Below are 14,898 nucleotides of genomic sequence, written 5' to 3' on the forward strand. Positions count from 1 at the left end.
CCCTGACCACCAGGGGGACTGATGGAAAAATGAAAGGAATAGGCCGGTCCAGTTCAGGAAGAAGGCGTCTATTTTCCATACTTCCTGAGTTGCTGTTCTGGTACAGGCTTACCAGTTGTTTGTTTGGATAGGAGGCAAATAGGTCTATCTACAGTACATCCCAAAATATGTCCAGATCCAGAAAGACACCTCTGCTTATCTTCTATTTACTGGGGTCTGCTTGAAATATGCTCAGCCAGTATGGTAATACATTCTGCTTTAAAATGATATAGTATGCAATCAGTGTTGCACCTGCTTCCAAAGCTATCACCCTTCTAGCTTGTTTATGTATTACATCACAGTCATACTGCCTGATCTCACCTTTTGCATCAACGTCTGTAGGGCAGTGACGAAGGCTTTCAGAATGACAGCCATCATCTATTTGATGTTTGTGTGCGTCTCCCTTGCTTTGTACTTTCAAGTAGCTTGAACCGGAAGGGCTCCAAAATGAGCTCCACAGGCCAGATATAAGGAAATCTATGGTGAGAAACATCACAGGCAGAGATACTCTGTACTCTGAAGGGCATTCCCTGATTCTGGGTGTGTTGCTGATTCTGTCAAGAAATCTCCTCAGTGATTCAGGGAAGAAGAGAGATTCTGTCTGCAAGGAATGGGTATACTGACACCACCTATCTCTTGGGTATTTGTGATTTGTACTTTCGTTATCATCCACCCTGCATTCCTGAGTACACATTTTCTGCACACTTACAGAACTTTACCTTTTACCATCATGCCACTGACTTCACCCCTTTATTTGTCTACATGCACAACTAAAGCATCATTCTTTACCACATGCTTAACTTGTAAAACCTGACTGCATTTCTTGATTAGCCTTAACCCCCCCCCCCACACACACACACACACAAAAAGGGTTCCTGCAGATTTCAAAGTAGTTTAATCCCAAGCTTTGCTGTATTACAGAATACGGTTGATAGATGCATTCATATATATGTTCTTAAGGGTTTTTATTAACTTATTTGAATTTGTTTAACAAAGAGCAGCACTGATTTCAATAGACCAATTTCAGTCTCAGTCAAGCAATACAGAAATTCATCATAACAAAAGTAAAGAAGGTCTCATGGTGAAGTAAAGAAGGTTACAGCTAAATAAATGCAAACAAGAAATGTAACAGGTCAGTAACACACTTAAAAGGGTTGAGTAAAAAACACTACTTTACTGCACCCATATATGGAGCAAATTGTAATTTGTACCCCATGTGACACTGCCAGCCCAGCTATCTGGAATTTTGTAAATAATCATATGTCATTTGTGAATATCAGCATGATTCATATGCTTGTCTTACAAATGTAAGAGAACTATATGTTACAGTGGATAATAAAAGTGTACACACCCCTGTTAAAATGTCAGGTTTTTGTGATATAAAAAAATGAGACCACAATAAATAATTACAAAACTTTTCCCACCTTTAATGTGACCTATAACCTGTACAATTCAATTGAAAAACAAACAAATCTGTTAGGGGAAAATACAAAAAATAAAAAACATACAATAAGCTGGCTGCATAAGTGCACACACCTTTAAACTAATACTTTGTTGAAGCACCTTTTGATTTAATTACAGCATTCAGTCTTGGGTACACACCTGCCATCAATTAAAGAGACTCTAATTAACCCCAAATAATGTTCAGCTGTCCTACTAGGATTTTTCTGACATTTACTCAGTTGCCTGCTACAGCAAAAGCCATGGTTTGCAGAGAGCTTACAAAGCATCAAAGGGAATTGTTGAAAGTTATCAGTCAGGAGAAGGGTACAAAAAAATTTCCACAGCATTGGATATACCATGGAAAACACTGAAGACAGTCATAAAAAAAGTGGAAAAAATATAGGACAACAGTGATGTTGCAAAGAATTGGACGTCCCTCCAAAATTGATGAAAAGACGAGAAGAATACTGGTCAGGGAGGCTGCCAAGAGACCTACAGCAACAATGAAGGAGCTGCAGGAATTTCTGGCAAGTACTGGTTGTGTACTTCATGTGACAACAATCTCCCGTATTCTCCATATGTCTGGACTATGGGGTAGGGATGCAAGACGGAAGCTTTTTCTTACACAAAAAAAACCATCCAGGCCTGGCTAAAATTTTCAAAGCAATACATCAAGTCTCCCAAAAGCACGTGGGAAAATATGTTATGGTTGATGAGACCAAGGTTGAACTTTTTGGCCACAAATCTAAAAGGTACTTTTGGCACAAAAACAGCACTTCACATCACCAAAAGAACACCATCCCCATGGTGAAGCATGGTGGTGGCAGTTTCAAGCTTTGGGGTTTCTTTTCTTCAGCTGGAACTGGGGCTTTTGTCATGGTGGCGGGAATTATGAGCAGTTCCAAATACCAGTAACTTTTGGCCCAAAACCTTTATGCGTCTGCTAGAAAGCTGAAGATGAAAAGGAATTTCACCTTTCAACATGACAATGACCCCAAGCATACATCCAAATCAACAAAAGAATAGCCTCACCAGAAGAAAATTAAAGTTTTGGAATGGCCCAGCCAGAGTGCAGACCTAAATCCAATAGAAAATCTGTGGGGTGACATGAAGAGGGCTGTGCACAAGAGATGCCCTCACAATCTAGCAGATTTGGAGTGCTTTTACAAGGAAAAGTGGGCAAATATTGCCAAGTCAAGATGTGCCATGCTGATAGACCCCTACCCAAGAAGACTGAATCCTGTAATTAAATCAAAAAGATGCTTCAACAAAGTATTAGTTTAAGGGTGTGCACACTTATGCAACGAGCTTATTGTACATTTTTTAAATTTTTCCCATAACAGATTTATTTTTCAATTGAATTGTACAGGTTACAGGTCACATTAAAGGTGGGAAAAGTTTTGAAATGATTTATTGTGGTCTCATTTTTTTATATCACAAAAAATGGCATTTTAACAGGGGTGTGTACACTTTTTATATCCACTATATTTGTATATTAAACTACTAGTGCAAAGTGTGTGTTGAACAGGGTTTGCACAGTACTGAGCTTCAATGGTGGGTCCACAGTGTTCCCTACTGGAAAAGAACAGAAATGTATATAAACTATATATCAGTGTAAATGTATGTTTTAATAGTAGAAGCTGGAACATACAAACTTACAAAACTTCCAGAAAATAAGTGAAATTGTTTTACGATTGTGTTATTTCTTAGTTTCAGTGAAACAGACACAATGTCTAGAGCTAGAGGTTTTTCTATTGTCTTGAGAGAAATAATAACTAGGTCTAAAATATGAAAGTGTTTAATCATTTTACGACTTCCAGTTCTTAGCAAACTTCTGAGAGATAAGTACTTCTAACGCAGAGATGTTGAAATTATGTTAGTTTCTGGGAACTGAAGGCAGGTGACAAAGAGTGATGTCATCCAAGCTGACCTAGCAGTAATGTTTGATAGTAATTTAAAAACTCTCTGAGAGAGAGAGACTGTGGGCATTTTGTATCTTGTCTTGAACATAAAAACATCCATTCAGCACTTCTGCCTGTATCTTGCTCTGTAAATAAGTTATTTATGGCATAATATCTCTTAGATATAGATAGGAATATAGTAAAGATTAGTTTAGATGTTTTCTGTATTTACTGGAGACTGTCCTGAAATGTTGTTATAAAATATTTCCTGTGATTCTAAACCTGCAGTTACTGTGTTGATTGAGCATTGCCTTGTTCTTTTATTTATTATTAAATATATTTATACCCATCCTTGTGGCTGATATTTGTGAGACATACTTAAACTCTTAGAGTACTTGTATATGTATTTGGTGACACTGTACAGGCCACTCCTAAGTATACTTGCTCTTGGTCACACTTACCATTTGGATAATAGTAACATTACACAGTAGGATTGGTCACCCTTTGGGGAGGGCCTTAAAGTAGCTGATAAGGGGTTTGGTGGTAGTGATAATTATCTTATGGTCTGGGCAGAAGGCGGCATAGCTAGTGAAACCTGTGACAGCCTTTCCCAGGTGTGTATTTGTGTACAAATCAAATCTCAAAGTAAGTGTGTGTGTGTGTGTGTGTGTGTGTGTGTGTGTGAGCTACTTGGGCACGGACAAGAAAGCTGGTTGGACAGAGAGCGGTGGGAGGACCTGGCTTGGAACCCTGGTTAAGGACTCAACTCTATAGCTGTGCCAGTGGGGAATCTTATTTGGGGAACGGGAGAAAGAGGAAGAAACCAGTCCCAGACTGTCTGTGATCTCTGTGTGTTCTTAAGGGAAACTGTACTTTACTGTGTGTGTTCCTGTAATCCTCCCATTGTGTGTGTCCCTCACTGTTGCTAGTGGTGAGGATTGAAGCTCCTTGATTACTGGGCCATTGCAGGGGCATCACCTCCCTTTTCTGATAATACTAAGCACCCACTGATCTTGTCTGATTTCTTTGTAGTTTTTAGAAAGGAAAGTGTGCTACAACTTTTCCTGGGGGATGCTTTATTATATACAAAAATGGATTTAAATCCACACAATAGTCCATCCTAATACAATAAGCTGATGATTCCACTCTCATTTGCACATCTGGCAGCATGGTACACCTCCAAAAGATTACTCAGGGAGCTTTAACAGCCACTGAAACATGGCTTCATAACTCACAACCCATGCTCAACCCAAAAAAGCCCAAACTACTACTTTTATTTCCCAAATCCCTCTCTTGTGAAAAAAACAGAATTAAAGTCCTCTCTCTTGATAATACAACCCCTGAAGTTACTTCTCATAGCAAATTATTAGGGGTGATAGTGGATGACAATCTTAAATTCAACCTCCATATATAAAATTGAAGAAGAAAAACTCAAAAACTAGGAATGCTTTACAGAGCCAAAAACTCTCGATAATAACTAAAATTACACTTATTACTACTGATCTCCTCCCCACACTTCTTTATGGCACTTCCATCCTCATCAGCCTTCAGTCTTCACAAAAATTAACATTCGAACAATGCAATAACAAAGTTGCTAAATTTGCAGCAAAAACACCTTTCAGAACCCACTACTGTATAGCACTGAAAAGGCTATACTGGTTAGAACGGCCTCATCAACTAACATATACACAGCTTCTTACCACCTATAAAATTATCCAGCATTCATCTGCCTGTCCAGTACTAAAAAATGTTCTATACAACTACGTTACAAGTCGGACATTGTGATCTGGTGACCAAAATCTCTTGTAGTTCTACAAACCTATCAAATCTGCTGGGTATTGTCTATACTCGTACAAGGCTGCTAACGCCTGAAACACCTTACCTGTATCCATCAGGTCAATACCATCCCTCCCATATTTCAAAATCACTCTGAAAGACTTTCTAGTTAAAACCTGTCTCTGTTCTTTCTCAAAATCAGGACAAACTACATCCTTAAATGTAAACAAGTGCCTTTTCATTCTTTACTTCTATAAAATTCTCTTGTACTGCGGTGGTGGTGCTGCGGTAGTGTTGTTGCCTCACAGTAAGACGTTGTCCTGTTCGATTCTCAGCTAAAGCGTCTTCTGTGTGGCGACATGTGTGAATGGGCATACCTTCGTTGAAGGTTGTGCGTCAGAGCTGGCAACTCGGCATGTAAAAATCTACTGCCAATCATTAGTGGACCGGAGTTCCGCTGTGGCGACCCCTAACCGGGAAAAGCCGAAAGATACAACAATGTCTATAAAATTCTCTTCCCAGTTTCTCTCTAAATATACCATAAGGCTGTTTTTCCCTTACTTCATATTTCAATTCCTGTTTGCATTAGACTATCTTCCCTTTAATTTCTCTACAAACTGTCTAAAATTTCTCTAAATATTAAATGATTATCTTATAATTTGTACAGATTCTTAACCAATGTTTTTATATTGTCTATTTTTTTATAATTATTTAAACTGCAGATGTTTTTGTTTTATTTTTGAAGATTGTCAAATTATTGTTCTTAAAATGGTTTGCAATAATTTGGTGCTTTTCTCCCTGGGCCTCTGCTGAAAATGGGCTTCTACCCAGTCAGACTTTCCCAATAATCAAATGTCAATCAATTCCTCAATCAATAAATAAATACATTAAATAAAAGAGACAGAGAGAAAAATGTTTTTCTCCTCCTCTATCAATGTATTTCTGCACTGGACATTTCTAGTTAACAAATAAAAACATAAAATAAATGAATAACACACATTTCTTAACTAGGAAGCCTACTGGCCACATAGTCCCCTTTCAGGGGTGAGCTGGAGCAACATTTGCTTAAGTTAATCGCTCAACAAATTATCTCACTAAACTGCATTAGTAATCAATACTCTTGCTATCACCCATGACAGCAACATATGTGGCTTTATTCAGTTTTAAACTGATCATACACCATGTATCATAAGATCTGTATATAAATATATTCTTAACCACTTTCATCTCTGTTAAATAACAAAAAGTAAATAAAGTAATATGTACTTACAAGTACGTCACATTGGTTTGTGATTATTAAAAGAAAATAAAGTTCCTCAGAAGCTAAAAGTAGACCTTTAATGATAATGGGATAATATTTTTTATTGTTAATGGAATGCAGAAAAACAACATCCAAGTTTCTAGCAAGTTGGGGGTTGGTATAACGGTTAAGGTGTTTACCTAATACACATAAGGTACAAGGTTTGATTCTCACCTTTGAAAAGGAAATTGTCTAGGCTTACAGTGGCCACAAGGTCAACTATCTTAGTACTTACCTGATAGTTTAAGAACCTATTAAATACACTCCTCACATCCAGTTTAACTAGAGTACCTGCAGAGATAATTAAAAAATTAATCGCTGATGTGTGCTATGCAACCTATATGGCACTGTCAAACATTACTGGTGGTTACATATAGCTTACTGATAAAATGTACCATTATGCACAAAAGAAAATGCAAAGCATTTACAAAAAGGGCCAAGTATGAATTCAAGGCTGCTTGTTAGTAGAATGTCAAGGTCAAGATATTCCACAACCGTCTTCAGCAATGATATACCAACAAACCCTATTGCAAAAGATCACAGAATCAGCTATTGGAATGACAACTCTGCTTACTACCTGGAGCTATAGCCACATGTTGCAAGAGCAACACAGGTTGGAACAGAGCAGACTTCTTATGTTAAAAAGTACATACAGTCACTGTGATTTGAGGTTTGTGCAACAACAGAGGGCAAACGTTGGAGAACATGGGACATTACGAAAGAACCACGATGTAGGAAACATTCTGAGGTAAAATCTTTCCCTTTTATTTCCTTTTTCTCCAACTTGCCTGCAAAAATTGAGATATACAGCAGGTTAAGGCAAACATGCATTGGTTAGTGAACAAACTGTAGGATACAGTAACCTAGCTTTATAGTTTCAACTACCTTCATAACACAAGTGCTGAAGTTACTTATTTTTTAGATGTCTGTTAATTGCTTCTAATCATTAGGGGGATCTGATAATACACAGATATCTATATCCAATGACACACACACACACACACACACACACACACACACACACACACACACACACACACACACACACACAAAGAGCTACTGCCAAAGTAAAATAAATGGTGTCTTCTACATGAAAACCTTGATTCAAACAGCATCTAAAAACTCTGAAAATATGAATTTAATAAATATAAAGGAGAAGTGGTTTACTTTGAAAATGTTGACCGTCACATCGTTGAAACCACTTCTGCAAACTCCAAACTGTGACTTCTCAAAACCTCGAACATCGAACCGCAAAATCTCACCCTCTTTCTGACCCATGTTAGCACTTGTTTTTAGGTCAGGAGCAGTTGTAAATGTTGACATTCGCTTTTTTTTCAGCTTTCTGAAATTTCGGCAGTATGGATTTTGTGGAAATGTTTTGACAATGTGCACATTCGACTATGTGCTTCCAACATTTTTAAGGTATCTGCTTCTTCAGATGTGAACTTTAGCAAGTTAAAAACTTGGGGAACCAAGGACAGAGACCTCCACTAGTTTCTTGCATGTACTTGAAGCTGCATGCTAGCTGACATTACCGACACTCGGTAAATTCATTTCTTTGTTGTATACCCACTGTAATGTCAAGACAAGCAAAAGCACCAAATCAACTTAACTGCTATGAGTAATGCTTGAGTTTAACTTTAAGTGACTTGCAAAAGTAAAACGCCTCAAAGTGCTCAATGACTTATCTTGATAACGCAGAAAAAAACTATGTTGCGTACCCCTTATTTTATGGTCATTTTCAAAGAAAAGTATGGACTAAATAAGCTTGCTGAACAAGGTGCTACGTGGTGAAACAATAAACGTCAATAGCTAGTAGTGGGAAAGTAATAGGTTTAATATTTCTAGAAGTAGCAGTAATGAACAGATAGTGAGTATTTGTATTGCTAATTTTTTTGTGAATGATACAACAAAGTACTAAAGCAAGAAACTGAAGGACTGATGACCACCTCTGCCTTTTCTAGAAAAAGCAGAAAATAACAGTTAACAAAAACATTTTCATACACTTATTCTTAGGTCATGTGACTTGGTGAGGTAACTGTGTTTAAAAGATGGTTTGTAACAGTTTTTAGATCTGATGAAGCTCCTGTTTAGAAAGGTGTGAAAGCGCCTATCTGTGTTTTAACCTTGCTTTTATAGTTTTATTTTCCTTTTTTGAATCAAATCCATGATTTTATACAGCAACTGCCATGGCTGACTGGTTGGATTTACTTCTGTTTTTACATTTTCATAGACTTAGTGTCTCTGCCAGTGGATGCTGGCAGTCTACAGTAGAAGTTAATCATGAAAATAGTCTCAGAACAGATGTCATTTATGTTATAAATGAGGTAAAAGATGACATTATTATGAAACGTAAAATAATATTAACATTACAATATAAATATTTAGAAAACACAGTGTTGTCTGCAGGATACAGACATTTGAATGGCTACAAGATAGACTAAATCTCTGACTTTGCAGGTCTAATAAATATATTGCATTAATTCTTTTGTTATACATCTACTTGTCACGTCTTTTAAAAGGCACTCTGCGGTTCCTCAGTTAAAATGACCATCGTCTGCCCCGAAGACCAGCCTTTAGCTGACACATTTTTGACCTGTAAGCATCACTCTGCAGGACTAAACTACTTTGCTTGTTATGTGGAGGCATGCTAAGTCCTGATGTCTTTTTTCATGCATAGCTGCTGACTGGGGTTTCAGAAATGATCATGTGTGTTCGAACAGGTGAGTAAGCCTGAGTATTTAAAAAAGTGGTAGAATGCTAAACTGTCATGTGAGATACTTGCTTCCTCTGTTGCGAATGGTTTAGCAGTGTTAGTTTTTTTTCTGCAAAAATGAAAAAGGACCTGTATGACCGAAAGCTATATTCTTACATTTTTATGCTTATCTTCAGAGCTGTGGACCTGAGAGATTTTCTTCATAGGAGTCAATCCTTCATAGTAGAAGGAAACACATACATGTATGACATTATATAAGCATTTGCAGATTCTCACAATAAGCAACCCTCCCGTAACCTGCCTCAAAACATCAGCTATGCAGTAGTTTACCAATACTGTTAAAACTGCGCAAAATGCTCACAATCACAAACATAATACCCTTAACATTTGTCATCAATAAAACAAAATCTGAAAACTACCTGCAAACTCTGTTTCTCTTAACAAGAACATAACAAAACCTACATTAATGTGAGGGGTTCTACCTCCACATCCCCTAACTTGTATATACTAACTCCACACTTGCACAACTGCCATAAAAGGGCATCACCCATATAACACAAAACTCATCCCAGAAGCATCACTCAACCAACAGTGAATTTCCACTCCAAGGTCAACAAAGGGATCATCTACAGTCATGATTACAGATACACATACCACATGTATTGCATGTAATATATACATGAGTAAATAAGCATTTCATGAACAATCAGCAAAATCACCAACCATCAAAACACAAACATATAAGGACCAACGTGGATGCATGAGTAAAGCAGATTTTAGTCACTGTGTTATTAAAACATTTTCATTAGGACTTTATCTGATTTGATCCAGTCTGTGCTAGAAGTGAAAGAAAATGTGCATTTTGCCACAAGATCAAATTATATTAATCAAACATTAATAATAAAAAACAACCCAGTCAGAATATATAAAAACTGACCACATGAAAGATGTAGGTTTCCAAGACAGAATACACGCAAAAGAGGATTTCCAGAGGACACTGTCATCCATATAATAATTACCCTTAAAATATACACTATGGGGAAAAAAGGTAGAATATATACAAGAGAACTGCAACAATCTTAAACTCTAAACACTATGATTCAACAACAAAATGCACATATAGACACTGTAGAAATAAGTTTTTATGACCATCAATGGAAGAATGGGTAAGTAAGAAAAGCACAATGATTATTTACTAAAACAAACAAATAAATAAACAAATAGCTACTAAATATGGTAGATGACCTAGAAAATTAGGAAAGAAAAAACTAATCTAAGAATTTTTAGTATGCCTGAGAAAGTGGAAGGACAAAACATGGTTAATTTCCTCACCAACTGGACTTCAAAAGAATTAAATCTTCAGGAGGGCATGCCACATGGTACATACAGGGAGCTATTAGATCTCTCACAAAACCCCCAGTTAAAGGAGGAGTCTGTCACATGTCTATAATTGTCAAATTCGTCCACAGATGGTGTGACAATGTGAGGTATTGCTAGCTATTCCAGGAGAAGTAGGGAGAAGTAGGACAGTGGATGTGTAACATATGCCAGCACAGCAAGCTGGAATTTAGTAAAGAATTATATGTTATCTGAATATCAAAAGTGCAGTTTTGTACCTACCATAAATGTAGATGTCCGATAGGTATGCATCTGCAGTCCTAACATATGGGTTGTCCTGCCTCAGGCAGCCCTTCGCGGGGGGATCCAAAGTCTGGGTCTGGCCTCGGCTGATGTCGCACTTCACCCGGCGTCATAGCTGCTGGGGTATAAAGGCATCACCATTTTCCTCAGTGTTTCTTGCCCCAGATGCCAGGTGCCCTCTAGGAAGGCTAAATTTGGATAAATGCAAATAATTCCAAACAGTAGAGAGCAAACAATATATATATATATATATCTATATATATATATATATATATATATATATATATACATATATACAAACAAATACACCATAATAGATTCCCCAGCTAGCTAAAAGAGGGTAAATACCTAGGAATACCACAGAGGAAGGAGGGTAATCCTGACTGCAGATGCATACCTATCGGACATCTACATTTATGGTAGGTACAAAACTGTACTATGTCCTTCAAGGATGCATCTGCAGTCCTAACATATGGGTAGAATACCATAGCCAAACTGGGGGAGGAGGCACTAAGATAAAGATGGTGTAGTTAAGATCCCTTGCAAAACAGCAGTTGTAAAACCTGCTCGGGATCTAGAGTATAAGGGAAGATTATAATACTTGGCAAATGTATGCACGGAGCTCCAAGTAGCAGCTTCTAAAATGTCTTTGGTAGCCACTCCTCGTAGGAAAGCTGTAGTGGTGGCTGTAGCTCTTGTGGAATGAGGTCTGATATTTTCAGGAGTTGTCTTTCCATGAAAAGAGTAACAAAATCGAATACAATTTCCTATCCATTTTGAGATTGTCTGTTTTGAAATTGCTTTTCCTTGCATTCCTGTTGCATATGCTACCAGAAGCTGGTCAGTTTTTCTGCTGGTCTTAGTTCTGTCCAGATAGTAGCGTAATTGTCTGTGCACATCCAAGGTATGTAGCAGTCTTTCCCCCCTGTTCTGTGGGTTGGGGAAGAATGTAGGTAAATGAATCGCTTGGTTCAATGATACTCTGGAGACCACTTTTGGCATAAAGGTAGGGTTAGTTCTCAGAGAGACCCTATCCTGATGGAAGATAGGAAGGGTTGTACTGCCATTAATGCCTGTAACTCAGATACCCTTCTTGCTGAAGTGATTGCTAGCAGGAAAGCAGTTTTCCAAGACAAGAACTGTAATTCTGCTGTTGCTGCTGGTTCAAAAAGGGGAAGTGTTAACTTTTCCAGCACAAAGTTGAGATCCCATGTAGGTAAAGGTGGTTTCCTTGGAGGTTTTACATTTTTGATTCCTCTCAAGAACTGCCTGAGTAGAGGATGAGAGAAGACAGGAGGATCCATGTTGTATTCTGTTGAAATTGCTGATGCATGAATCTTAATGGAGGAGTAAGACAGGCCATTGTGGAACAGTTCTGCTAAGTATTCCAGAATGTGTGCTATGTTTGCCAATGAGACATTTTCTCCCTTTGCTGCACTCCAAATGAGGTATCTTTTCCACTTGGCTGAATAAGTTTTCCTTGTGGAGGGTGCCTCCAGGATAATGTCCTTAACCCTCTGAGATAAATCTGGGTTATTTTGTTTTATGCAATATTCCAAGCAGCTAGCTGCAGTGTTTTCAAGTTTGGATGTAGGATCTTGTAGTTGTTCTGTGTTAGAAGTAAGGGACATAGAGGTAGAGGCCATGCGTTTGTCCGAGACATGCTTCTCAGTAGCGGGTACCAATGTTGCCTCGGCCAGTCTGGAGCTATCAGGATTACCCTTGGCCGATCCTCTCTGATCTTCAGTAGAACTTGGTACATCAAAGGAAGAGGTGGGAATGCATATGCTGTCAGGTTTTTCCAGCTGAAGGAAAGGGAGTCCACCCTCCAAGCAAGTGGGTGGTATGCTCTTGTGCAGAATTTCTTCAATTGATGGTTGTGTGGGGAGGCGAACAGGTCTATCTCTGGTAGTCCCCATTTCTTTGTTATGGCTTTGAAGATATCTGGATGCAGCATCCATTCGTGAGCATCCGTGGTAGTTCTGCTTAAGGTGTCTGCTAGAGAATTTTCTTTTCCTGGTACAAATCTGGCCTGAAGTTGAATGTTGAGATTCAGGGCCACATTCCACAGGTCCATTGCCATCCGGCATAGAGGATATGAGTGTGTACCTCCCTGTTTGTTGATGTACCACATGACTGTGGTATTGTCCGTCCTTATCAGCAGATGACCCTGTTGAAGGAGTGGTCTGAATGGCTGGATCGCATGTTTCACTGCCAGCATCTCCTTTAGATTTATGTGTAGATTCAGCTGGTCTTGGGTCCATAGGCCTTGTATACACTTGTCCACCATGTGTGCCCCCCAGCCTAGGTCTGAGGCGTCCGTGGTGATGGTCTGGCTTGAATGAGGTTTGTGGAAAGGCAATCCTCTGTTCAACTAACAGGCCTGGGCCCACCACAGGAATTCTTGCTTCAGGCATGGAATTATTGGAATCTGGGCTTCTAGACTGTGCTTGTGTTGAGACCATAAATTCCTTAGGTACCATTGTAACTTTCTCATATGCAGTCTGGCATGCAGAATCAATATTATGCAGGATGCCATGTAACCCAGGGCTTGCAGGACTTTCCTTGCAGTAAGCTGAGTTTGTGTTGTTAATGTCATGAAGTAGACTGGTAGTTGCTTTTGTTTTTCTTCTGTGAGAAAAGCCATCTGAGTTGATGTATCCAGTTCTGCACCCAAGAATGTTATCCTTTGGGATGGTACTAGTCTTGACTTTTGCATGTTAACTGTGTATCCCAAGGCTTGCAACAGTTGTATGACATTTTCCAAATCTTTTGTTAATTTTGCCTTGTTGTCCGCTTGTATTAGGCAGTCGTCCAGGTATGGGTAAATTTGAATTCCCTGAAGCCTGCAATGAGCAATTACTGATGCCAGGCATTTCGTGAATACTCTGGGCGCAGTAGATAAGCCAAAGGCAATGCTGAGAATTGATAATGCTCTGATCCTGCAAGAAATCTGAGGTCTCTTCTGCAATCTGGTCGTATAGGGACGTGCAGGTATGCCTCCTTGAGATCTAGAGTCACCAGCCAAGACTCCTTGCCCAGCATGGGAAGAAGCTGCTGGAGGGTCAGCATTTTGAATTTTGGAACAATGAGGTATGTGTTCAGTGCGGACAAGTCGAGAATAGGTCTCCATTGATTTTCTTTTCTTGGTACAAGGAAAAGCCTGGAGTAAAATCCTTGGCCTTGTTCCATAGGTGGTACCTTTTCTATAGCTCTCATCCTTAGTAAGTTGTTGATTTGTCTTGGAGCGTCTGTTTTTTGGCTTGGTGGTAGGTTTGGCATTCCTCTCTTTTTTGGTAGATTGTGGAAGTGAAACCTGTAGCCCTTGTCTATTGTTTGTAAAGTCCATTTGTCTCCTGTAATGTAATGCCAGTTGTCGGAAAATAAGGCTAGCTTTCCAGTTGTTCCCTGGTAGGCGGAACCAGAGCCAAGTCATTGTGTCTGCCCTGTAGAAGTGGTTGTAGTTGAATCTGTGGCAGTACTTCTCTGGTTGGTAGGTTGCCACTGACGTCCCCTGTAGGCACCCCTAGATTGACCTCTGCCACTTGGGCATCTATTTCTGCCTCTCTGTGCTCTGGAGCTGTCTGGAAAGGACCAATTCATTGAAGGCCAATTTCTGCTAAACCTCGGAGGTTGGACCTGTAAGAAATCCTTGACTGTTTGGACAGATTTTGCTTTTTCTTCAACCTTCTTTAGAACCTCCTGTGCAGGGGAGCCAAACAAACTTTGTTTCTCCATGGGAGCATCTAGGAGTTTTGACTTAACATGGTCTGGTAAGGATTGTTCTTTTAACCAGGCATGCCTTCGAATCACTGTTCCAGTCATAGCTGATCTAAAGGAAGCCTCCAGTGCATCATAGCCACATTTTAAGAAATGGTTACTGACCTGCTGAGAGTTATGCACCAAATCCTGAAGGGACTTGCGGTCTATAGGTTCAGGAGAGGACAGTTTTTTATTTAGCTGGTCTAACAAAAATTCCTGGTACTGAATCATATGAAATTGACAGTTTAAGGCCCTGGCTGAAAGAGTAGCAGAAGTATAAACCTTTTTACCCCATCTCTCTAATGCTCTAGATTCCCTTT

At 39.0% G+C, this 14,898-nt stretch overlaps 1 protein-coding gene across 1 annotated transcript in view; it reads right to left on the minus strand.

The window, feature by feature from the left end:
- Nucleotides 1-14,898, minus strand: part of SGPP2 (sphingosine-1-phosphate phosphatase 2) — a 1,416,879-nt gene that overhangs the window by 853,081 nt on the left and 548,900 nt on the right. The window lies entirely within an intron of this gene.

This window comes from Protopterus annectens, chromosome 4.part1 (assembly GCF_019279795.1).
Source record: "Protopterus annectens isolate FY-2018-M chromosome 4.part1, PAN1.0, whole genome shotgun sequence".
NCBI lineage: Eukaryota > Metazoa > Chordata > Ceratodontiformes > Protopteridae > Protopterus > Protopterus annectens.